Source organism: Miniopterus schreibersii, assembly GCF_964146895.1.
Source record: "Miniopterus schreibersii genome assembly, chromosome: 2".
Lineage (NCBI taxonomy): Eukaryota > Metazoa > Chordata > Mammalia > Chiroptera > Miniopteridae > Miniopterus > Miniopterus schreibersii.
The window spans coordinates 143,359,819-143,371,332 of NC_138102.1; the positions used below are offsets into that span (position 1 = coordinate 143,359,819).

The following is an 11,514-nucleotide window of genomic DNA, read 5'->3' on the forward strand; positions in this document are numbered from 1 at the left end:
ATCAAAGAACCAACAATGACAGCGTCAAACCTTTACTCACAACAACTAAGTTTTGTTGCCTCTCCACTCCTATTTAGAAAAGCTAAACAAAGTTTTTTAGCTTTCCAATTCAGGCCACATGCAGCAAAAATAATTCTAATTATATTATTAGTTAATCATTACTGAACTAAATGTTTTATAGCCATTAAAATTCAATGTTTGTAACACAACAAAAAGACAACCCAATTTTTAAAAAGGGCAAAGGACTCAGACATCTCTCCAAAGACTAACAAGTGCATGAAAAGATGCTCAACATCACTAGTTACTAAGAAAATGCAAATCAAATTCACAATATGATACTACTTCACACCTACTGAGATGGCTACAATCAAATAAAAGGAACATAACAACTGTTGGCAAGGATGTGGAGAAATTAGAACCCTTGAACATTGCTGGTGGGAATGTAAAACGGTGCAGCCTCTGTGGAAAACAGTATGAGAGTTCCTCAAAAAGATATAGAAATACTATATGGCCCAGCAATTCCATTCTCAGGTACAGACACAAAAGAACTGAAAATAGGTATTCAAACAAATACTGGTACATTATTCACAATAGCCAAAGGTAGAAATGACATAATTGTCCATCAACAGATAAATGGATAAACAAAATGTGATGTATCCACACAATGGAATAGTATTCAGCTATAAAAAGAGATGAAGTACTGACACATGCTACAATATGGATGAATCTCAAAAACATTATGCCGAGTGAAAGAAGCCAGACACAAAAGGTCACTTATATAATTCCATGTATTTGAAATATCCAGAATAGATATATTTATAGAGATGGAAAGCAGACTACTGTTTACCAAGAGATAGGGGGAGAGGAAAATGAGGAGTGACTGCTTACTGGGTACAGGGTCTCCCCTGGGAGAGATGCCAAAGTTCCGGAACTAGATAGAATGATGGTTGTAAAATACTGTGAAGGTACTAAATACCACTGACCTGTATACTTTAAAAGGGCTAATTTTATGTTATGTGAATTTCACCTCAAAAAAGAAAAAATTCAACAGTCATGACAACTTTGTGGTAGAGATTACTACTGCACCAATTTTGCAGATTCAGAAACACAGGCTGGGGAGAAATTAAATGCCTTGACCAAGTCCACAGAGGAAGTAGGTAGAGGAGTAAAGATTGTAAGCCAGATCTGTGCACCAGATTTGTACTCTTTTATCGTTGCTGTTGATAGAATGAAGGACCTTCATAGCCCCTCTCCCCAACAATTAATTTTATGCACAACTATCTATAATCCAACTCATTAGCAACTCCTACATGACACAACTGTGGAGGTCTGTGCTTTTAACATGTCATACAGCTCCCCTATTTTAATAAGCAATTAGAAGAAAAATACTACAATATGGGATTATAAATATACTCTCAGTATTAGCCTGATCCTAACTAATACCACTCAGTAAATTCACATTTCAGGCATCAAAATTTCATCTGTCAGGCCCTGGTCAGGTGACTCAGTTGGTTGGAACATTGTCCTGTACACTAAAAGGTTTTGTGTTCAATTCCCAGTCAGGGCACATATCTAGGTTGCAGGTTCGATTTCTGGTCAGGGTGTGTATGGGAGGCAAGCAATGAATGTTTCTCTCCCGCTTTCTCTCTCTCTAAAAATCAATAAAAACATATACTTGAGTGGGGATAAAAAAAAGTTCATCTGCCAAGAAGTTTAATAATGTACTCTGAGTTATTTCACAATGGAAATGATTAGCCAGTAGTGTGAAAGGATGATGTGTTCTCAGCTTTACTGCCCAATCAAAAATGTAATCATGTAAAAATTGAATATAATTCTACTTAATCTTACTTAAATGTTAAGATTTCAAGTAACAAGTAATCAGGATGAAGGTACCAAATATTCCTCCCTTATCAGGAGCTTTTCCTATGTCATCAAATTAGACGCCCAAACACAAATTCAGTCATCGTTATTGTTGCATTCCTTTGCTCCCAAATTATACAGCATCATATATTAATACCTTGTAGTCTAACTCATAGGATCAATCATAATATTACAGGACAGGCAGACCAATGACAAATGTCGAATATCAATTTGTCAAAGATTGACATAAAATATGTACAACCTTTGAGTAGTGACAGATGTGAAAAAAGATTACCCAACTAAGCCTTGTTTAAAGCAACATCCACTTGCCCTCACTGGTTTGGCTCAGTGGTTGAGAGCATTGGCCCACAGACTAAAGGGTCCTGGGTTCAATTCTGGCCAAGGCCACATACCTCGGTTGCAGGCTCAATCCCTGGCCCCAGTTGGGGTGCATGCGGGCGGCAACCAATCGATGTGTCTCTCTCACATCAATGTTTCTCTCTCTCTCCTCCCTTCCACTCTCTCTGAAAAGCAATGGAAAAAATAGCCTCAGGTGAGGATTTAAAAAAAAAAAAAAAAAAAGGCACTGTCCACTTAAGGAATTAGATAAACCATCTGAAGAAACCTACTAGGTACTGACTAGTATGATATAACAAAACATCAAGTTTGTATCTAAGCTATATGGCTCATTTAGTCCAGGGTGGTTCAATATCACATACTCAGATACAATACTTTAGCTTCCTGTCATTCCATTTTAGTTATACACAAGTTTCATTGTTTTCATCAAAAGTGAGAGAGCTTCTTATAATGAGATCCTTGTATTGAAAGCTTGTGCAGGATATGCAGGTAAGCTATGAAGGCAATTTACTATAAAGATATAAGAGGATGACCAAACAAAGCAAGCTGAAGAGTCACTTTCATCACCCACTAATGCATACTTTGAGTCAATGTAACAGTAGAAGATAACCAGTGAGCTGACCACACTGGCATGCTGTAATGAGAGACCAAGTGGATAATTTAAAGAAAAGTATTGCTCTACTACTGGTGTTAGCCTTAAAACAACAGCAAATCATTTTCTACTGGACAGATCATATGTACTCAAGAAAGGAAGGACTGCAGGCTTTTCAAGATGGTCTTTTCAGTCCAATACAGGTCAATAGGGACTAACATCATTAGCAGCATCTTCAAATACAAAAGACATCTTCACGTATCTATGATTCATCTACAACCATATAATGGCCTGGTCACATACCTCCTTCCTCTCCTTAGTCCCAACACCCTTTAGCCAATTCTCAAGAACACCCATCCTCCACAACTAGTAATCATGTCATTTTGCTAATTAAGTAATGTAAAAATCCTCTTTACCAGTAATCGAAGGTTATTATTTAGGGTTTGAACTAATAAGAATTGCTAGCTAACCCCTAACCACAAATTAGTCATAGAACAATGACTGCAGAAGTTACCTTTAAACTAATGGCTACATTCTCAGACCTTGAAGAATGTTTTAAGGGCCTGGGGCTGCTGCAAAATCTATGCTGAAGGTGATGTATACTTCAGGAAGGCACCCTTATGAAGGCTGCCATGATAGATTTGAACATGGACACTAAATGCTGGCCTCTGACCAACCCTTAATATCCAGTAACCTTAAGAAAAGGTGTTCACAAACTTTAAATCTTTAGAGATATTTCAGAATCAACAGACCACTTCCAAGATAAGTATGGACTCACTAAGTCTCCTTTGAGGCTCCTGGAAAATGGCACATGAGCCTGAAGTCCCTTTATAACCCAATAATCTCAAGAAGCAAGATGCAGGGATAATTAACCTCACTGTGTCATTTAGAAAAGAGAGACAATTCACTGTGTCAATCTGTAGCTATTTCTACCTATTGTATTTTGTAGTGTGTCAACTTTCTCTCACATATGAAGGGAGGGAAAGAAAATGGAGTCAAACAAATGACTTCAGCCAATTTTACTTCCTGTATTACAGCTACCTTCCTGAAATATTTAAAGCATATAGCAGACACAAAAACCTTATTCAATGAATGAAGAAGGAATACCAAAGATAAGTAGTAGTCAGTATCTCATACATGTAAAACATTTTTAAATGAAAAAGTACCTTGAATTTCAATCAAAGGCAGCAAAATAAACTGAAAATGTTCTACACTACTGACACATTTTTCACATACACATAATGTTCTTAAGATGATTACCCATATTTACAGGTATGACTGAAAAGATCTGCATGGTTCCTTCCACTGGATACATTTCACACTTTAGAACAGAAACTCCCATTTTATTCATCAGCTGAAATGTTTAAACATTTTTCAAAAGGACTTTTATTGCTAAATTGAAACATATTTTAATGTGTTTGCCAGATGTCATGATACATAAATAGAAGTAGGCAGAAGCTAAAAGAAAGCAATCACAACTAGGTAAATCATTTCCTTTTGAATCATTTCCAGTACAAGTGTCCTGAAAATAGTACAGAAAAAATTAGTAGAGGAAACATCATCCCTCAAACATAGGCCAAGTGGTACCTACAGGTGAACACATAATAAAATCACCATTTACAATTAACCAAGCTCCCTTAAAAAAGTAAACACAGAATTACCATATGACCCAGAAATCCCACTTCTAAGTATATACCCGAAAGAACTGAAAGCAAGGACTCAACCAGGTATTTGTACACCAGTGTTCACAACAGAATTATTCGCAATAGCCAAAAGGCAGAAACCACCCAAGTATCTATTGATGAATAGATCAACAAAGTGTGATATACACATACAGTAGAATATTATGCAGTCCTAAAAGAGAAATGAAACTCTGACAGAGGCTAAAACACTGATGAACCTTGAGGACACTGTGCTAAATAAGCCCGACACAAATGGGCAAATACTATGATTCCATTTATATGAGGTGCCCAGAGTACTTACATTCACAGAGACAGAAAGTAGAATGGTGGTTGCCAGGCCTGGGAGAAGAAAGGACTCTCAAGTTATTATTTAATAGGTACAGAGTTTCAATTTGGGAAGATAAAAATGTTCTGGAGACGGATGGTGGTGGTGATTACACAGCAATGTGAGTATACTTAATGCCACTGAAATGTACAGTTAAAGATAGTTTAAAAAGTAACTTTTTTTATGTATATTTTACCATAATTTTTTTAAAAGTAACCAAGCAAGAACGATGATCAAATTTTTGTGGAAAAAAATATCATGAGAAGTGGTAAAAGTCTGTAGCACGCATGCTTCACTGTCATCATCTAGAGCCGAGATGACTTACCTGAAAGTCAAGATCTCAGAACAGAGGAGAGATGGACATGCCATTTTCATGTTGCTACCGATATATATACCAAGCAACTGAGGAAGTTGAATTATATTCTACAAGAGGTCATTTGTCAAGTAAATGAATGGGCTCCCCTTCCCAACAATTAAGTCAGAAAAAGAAAAAAGAAAAAAAGCTTTTCCTTCCAGTCTCCAATGAAAGCAGCAAGACTGATATAACCAGTTTTACTTCTATCAAAGGAGTGCAGTGGATCCTAACGAGTGACTTTTTTTTTTTTTTAATTTTATTTCAGTATTTTCTTTTTTATTTTATTTTTTTAATATATCTTTATTGATTTCAGAGAGAGGAAAGGAGATGGAGAGAGAGAGATGGAAACATCAATGATGAGAGTCATTGATTGGCTGCAGCCCACAACCCGGGCATGTGCCCTGACCGGGAATCGAACCGTGATCGCCTGGATCCTAGGTCGACGCTCAGTCGCTGAGCCACGCCCGGCCAGGCCGAGTGACTTTTAAGTTCCCAATTTTAATATGGTGGCTCTACAGTGAAAAACTGCAAGGAGCAATTTAAAACAACAACAACAAGAACAACAATAATAATAATACTACATACAAACTTTCTTCACTGCTATTATTAACTGATTTTGTAAGAGTTACTTAACCTTTCTGAGCCTCATTTGAGAAATGAGGATAATGCTTATATCTATCTTATAAGGATTGTTTGACGATCTTATAAAGTAATATACATAAAACACATTGAGTTCAAAGCCTGGAATAGATAAATGCTCAAATAATTCCCTCCCTTCCCACCATTCACTATTATCGGTAGCCCTTAGCTACTCCTGGATCAGCCTCCAGGGGCTATGCTGCTGAAGTTTTGACCAGTAACCTATGGCTCCTCCCTCAGGCCCCAGCTGTTTCTCTCAGTTCTAGTTGTTTCACTAGGGGTTTCTAAGAGGATCCTACCTATATTTAGAGATAATGCTAGTTCCAACTATGGGCTCAACAGGTGCTTGGAGGGCACTTGAGCACTCAGCAGTTTTCGATTGTTTTCCAGTGTGAATTAGTTTTGGTTCCACAACTGGCTGTCTTGACTCCTACAAGGAAGAGTGACACGTATGCACAGTACTTCAGCAGTACACTAAACAAAAAATGTGTGCTCATAGGACAAACCCTTAGCAACATGATTTAGCCCTATTATCAGGACCCCAGATATCACAGGAGCAGTAAACATTCAATTAACTCTACAGATGTAGCCCACTAACCCAATCTTCCTCTAAATCACTAATATCATATCAGGACCAAGTTGCAACCCATACATTCTTCTTGTACTACAACTAAGATTGGAGGAGGGAGAGAGCAGGAAGAACCACCAGGCAGTGAAGATTTAAAGAAGGAATCCAACAGAGCTGGGCCCAAATTCAGCTTTATTTACTAGCTCTGTGACCTCAGTAAATTATTTCACCTCTTAATTTATAAAATGGGAAATAATTGTGAGGATTGAATTAAATGAGATAATACATACAAAACAATCTTAGCACGGTCCTAGCCCACTGAAAGAGGTCAATAAAGAGCCACATTATCACTAATGAGGACACTCCTTGCTTTGTTCAGTTTTTATAACATATAAGTGACAATTTAGATCATTACTTTTGGATCTTTATGAAGTGGCCTGATGCTACTATCCAAGACCTAGCTGAGAAATAAATATAAGCTGATGAATTCCCAGAAATCTTAGATGAGTCAGCAAAAATTAGCACCCAACAAATAAAAAGCCTAACATGGACTATTTATGAACACATAAAGGTAACTACAATTTCAAAATTGGCAATCTTATATCTAATACCATTCATTCAAAATTTAGTCTGGAAATCCAAGTGTCAAGGAAATGTAAAGATCATAACCCCAGAAATACTTCCCCACAGTATTTTCATATAAAGTGATTTTCAAATCACCTTCATTCAAACTAGACGGTATGAGGCAGCCTGATCATTTGAAATCGGCATCAAGAATTTGAGGCAGCACCTAAGCTCTCTCCCACGAACATAAAACCAGTAGCAGATGGTACATGAATATTTCTCAGTGAGAAACTGCAATTCTAACAAAGTACAGATAACTAAGATTTTATCAAGGCTATTCATCACTTTTTGGTCTTAACGAAAACAAATCTGGTTCTCCCTCAAACACCATGAACTCTGCATTATCACTGACCTGTCTCAAAAGCAAGATGCCTGCTTCTGGTTATCTGTCCTCTCCTGCTTCATTAACCACGGGTAAATTAGGTACCGTAACCTACTGAACAAAGGAGAAATAACTATTACAAGCATGCTTTATCAATGAAACGGTCTATAAATTATAACCAAATTATGAAAAGAACAGCTTGTACTCCTTACCCAATCATCCTGGATGAATTAAGAGAAAGATGCCACTCTAGTCCACCTACCCTACACTCTCTAACTGGATCTACTCTTCTGCTTTAATTCAAGCCCAAACCACATCTATTTTATTTCTCTGCCCCACTTCGCATTATTTTCCGTTCTCTTCCACCCCCCAATTCCAAGAATGCTCTTCTATCTCTCCTCAATTCCAAAAATGCTCTGTCTCTTATTTTCAAATCCCACTTTGCCCCCAAATCTTAAGGACCTCTGGCACCCAAGCAGATGACCTTACGCATCCCCACTGCATTCCTAATTCATTGTGCTTCTCCCAAACAACCCATTCTTTCATTATTTTCTATCTCTTGTTGTCTCTTAAAATCCAATACCCCCCACACGGTCACACCAGAAACCCCCCTCACTCCATTGTTTCCCCGGCCTATGTCTCTGAAAACACCCCAACTTGGACCGGTGTGCTTCGGCCCGCCCCACTGACCCCAAAAACCTTTTACCATCTGGGTGCTCCAAGTCCTAAGGGCTCACGTCCCCCTCCTCTCCGTACCCAGCCCCCAACAACTACTCTTTCCCCAGTGCCCTCCCTCAAGCCCGCTCTGTTCCTCAGCGCTCCCCCTTCATCCCCCACCAAGCCCCTCCACCCAGCACACTCAGCCTCACCTACGCCGCGCCCCCGCAGTCGCCGCGTCCCCCTAGTTCCGGGCTCTGCGTCCTGGACGCTCTGGGGTCTGAAAAGACGAAAGGAGCTCCGCCGCCTCCTTCGACTCTCCCAGAGCCGCCGCCGTCGCTGCCGCGCTCCTCCCCCAGCTCTCCCAGAGCAGGACGCCGCCCCGCCCCCTCCCGCCCCTTTCCCCGCTTCCCTCCTCGGCCGGCGGGCGGTCTGGGAATCGCCGCCGCGGCTGGGGGCCGGAGCTAGAGTGGGGGTCCACACCGACCTCGCCGGGGCTCGAGCTGTTCGCCCCGCCCCGAAGCCCGCTCGGGCGCGTGCGCGCCAGCCAGCCAGCGCACGGGGCGCGTGCTCGCGCCGGCGCGAACTCGGCGCGCGAGTGGGAAGGCTGCGGGAACGAGGCGGACTTTGGTCGGTCGGCTTACCGTCGCCTTCGTGACCAGGTCCCTCGCGGCTGAGTTGAGAGCTCGGGCGTCGCCGGGGATTGGGATAACGAGGAAGGGAAAGGATTGAAGGATTTGGTCGGAAACAAACTAGATGGACATGGAGACGGGTGGGACGCGAGCTCGCATCCACCAGAACGGCCAGCGGCCAGAGGAAGCGGGCGGCGTGGGGGAGGGGGACAGCGCGCGCTGGGAGTGCTGCGCCCGAGCTGGAACTGCCGGAAAGAGCCGAAACTCTCCCGGAGGTGGCCGAAGGCGGGCGCCTGGAGGGTAACCGCGCGAGGGGCTTTTCTCTCTACGTCGTGGCCGGAACATGGTCCCTCAGGGCGCCCGCCCTTTTGCCGCTGATATCTCCGCCCTGTGAGTTTTCACCACTTTCCCCTTCGCCTCCTTCCAGACCCAATTTTTACAACAAAAGGCTATTTCAGAGCCGCAGACAGCGGGAAACTCCGGGAGGTCCGGATTTGGCCGCCGCTCAGCCTCCTGGGAGGCCTGCGGGTCGGTGGGGGATGGGGCGGGTGGAGCCGCCACCCGGGCCCGACGCGAGGTCACCTCAGCGGCGAGTTGAGGGTTCTCTACCCCAGCCAGGTGCCCCCGCCACACTCCCCAAGTCCATGGCTGAGTCGGTTTTCTGATCTCGGCTGTCTGCATCCCTCTCTGCGGTCAGCCTCACGGCCCGTCGAATCTTCCTGTTAAATAGCGTTCTGTCTTCGTGGTCAAACTCCCAACCTCCCCAGGGCCAGAACCACCTCTACTATCTGTGCCCTTTCCTAACCAGCATCCTGCGTATGTGAAGCTCTCGCCCCACTGGTCAGCCGCCTATTAGGAGCGGCTACAAGCTGGGAGTTTGGGTAATCAGCATTAAAAAAATTAATCAGAATCTGTCCTCGAGTTTTTATCTTTTGAAGCCAAAGCATAAGGGCTCTGGACAAACCCGAGAGTGTATATGAATGTGTATGGCCACAGGCACAATGCAGTTTTGGTTTCCGCATATTTGTTACTGCAGTTGCAGTACATATTATGGAGTAGTATAGTAAATCTCTGTGAAGTCATCCAGTCCTTTGTTTTAACTTTGCTAGGGGTGGGAAGTCAAAAATACCTTGGAGCCCCCTGACCCCTGGTTAATAATGCCTAATCTAATCCAACCATATCATTTACAAATCTAAGGAAACAAGAGTAAATCATCCAACTAGTAAAGGCACTACACCATGTGTTGCTTCCTATTGAATCTTCTTTCAAAGATTCAAATGGAAGCAGACCTCCAAATATCTGCTCTCTTTTCATTCACTAAATTGGCATAAGTACCCAATAATGAGTGGTAGGCATTGTTCTAGGCACTGGGTCGTGTACAAAAAAGAATAAAACAATAGCATTATCACCAAGGAGAGTACCCAGTTGTAAAGGAGGATATAAGTTATTAAATAATTAACTATAATAACGTGGTAAGTGCTGAAAAAGAAAAGTGCAAAGTGGAATAAATGACAGTTACAATTCCATTTCCCTCCCATACAGAGTGGGAACATGTGATAAGTTCTGGTTAATAGGAAACTTCATACTAAAGAATGGGACCTGAACCAATAGGATCCAAGCTCTTAGTCCATAGTGACTGATTTCACCTACTGTAAGTCACTCTGGCCTGGCCGGCATGGCTCAGCGGTTGAGCTTCGACCCATGAACCTGGAGATCACAGCTCCATTCCAGGTCAGGCATTTGCTCTGGTTTCAGACTCAGTGCCCAATCTGGGACATGCAGGAGGCAGGCGATCAATGATTCTCTGTCATCATCGATGTTTCTCTCTCCTCCTCCCTTCCTCTCTCTGAAATCAATAAATTTTTTTTTTTAAAGTCACTCTGGAAATGCTGTCATTACAGGGCCTGTTGCTGCTGCAAAACCAATATAGTTTCTTTTGGAGAAAAATAAAGGCCCCACTCCTGGAAACCATATGGTCGGTTTAGGAAAAATATCATGCTTCTTCTAAGAGAGCCCCTGATCTAACAGGAGAGAGTTTTTTCTGTGTGGATACCCCACTCAAAGAGAAGAGGTGGATTAAAGAGCACGCTTAGGCCCAATCTAGGAGGAGAGTTGTCAAACATTGAAAATCTAATAAGATGAAGAATATCATATTTAACAGATCTTCAAGGGAGAATTCTGAATGTGGTTGAGAGGAACATTTTGCTAAATCCCTGGGGTGGCAGTAAGGGTACATAAGCTCCTCCTAAGGATTTTACTCAAAAAATAGCCCTCCAATGAGGGTGGGTCACATATAGCATATGTCTTGCTGACTGGGGTTTGCAAATACCCCGAGTGTAACTCATGGTCCACCTTTGCCCTTTCTCCATGCAGCACTCAACCTCTCAAAGGACACTCAACAAATGTTTCAAAAATACTTTTTGGAACTGGGTTACAAAGATTAATTTTATCATTGTTCTATATATTACCTATATATTTTTTATTTTGTATGCTATACTTCACAATAAAACAAAGTAATTGTTCCTGCTTTGAAATAATTGCAAATTGTTTACAGTCTGTCTATAAATAAGAAATGCTGTAATAAATTCAACATATAATTCTTGTAACCTACTCTGAAGACAACAAACCAAAAACCACCAAATTTCTGAAGTTACTAGAATAACTGCTAAGGATTACTAAACAAGATCATTTTGAAATAACATCCATATGTCTCAGTTCAGCCTTAAGGGAATTAATTTATCTCTGGTTACCTAATGATCGAGTGCCAAAACTAGAACTAAGAATAAATCATGACATACTCTTCACCTTGGCAGTTACAATCTGCAGATATTAACCTGACCTAATTTGTTATGTTTTGAATAGATCCTGGAAGATGAGAACTTTTCTTGTGTATTTTGAATT

At 41.4% G+C, this 11,514-nt stretch overlaps 1 protein-coding gene across 11 annotated transcripts in view; it reads right to left on the reverse strand.

Moving 5' to 3' along the window:
- Nucleotides 1–9,125, reverse strand: part of SPATS2 (spermatogenesis associated serine rich 2) — a 92,725-nt gene extending 83,600 nt beyond the window's left edge. For 2 of the 11 annotated variants that reach the window (XM_081129115.1, XM_081129121.1), the window contains exons 1-2: nucleotides 8,194–8,581; nucleotides 7,355–7,435 (exon numbers count right to left, since the gene is read on the reverse strand). The gene's annotated coding sequence lies outside the window, so the exon portion shown is untranslated. Of the gene's footprint in view, nucleotides 1–7,354; nucleotides 7,439–7,536; nucleotides 7,956–8,193; nucleotides 8,582–8,625 lie in introns of those variants that run through there. The other 9 variants (XM_081129119.1, XM_081129116.1, XM_081129111.1 and 6 more) reach the window with 9 other exon arrangements.
- Between the last annotated feature and the right edge of the window lie 2,389 nt (nucleotides 9,126–11,514).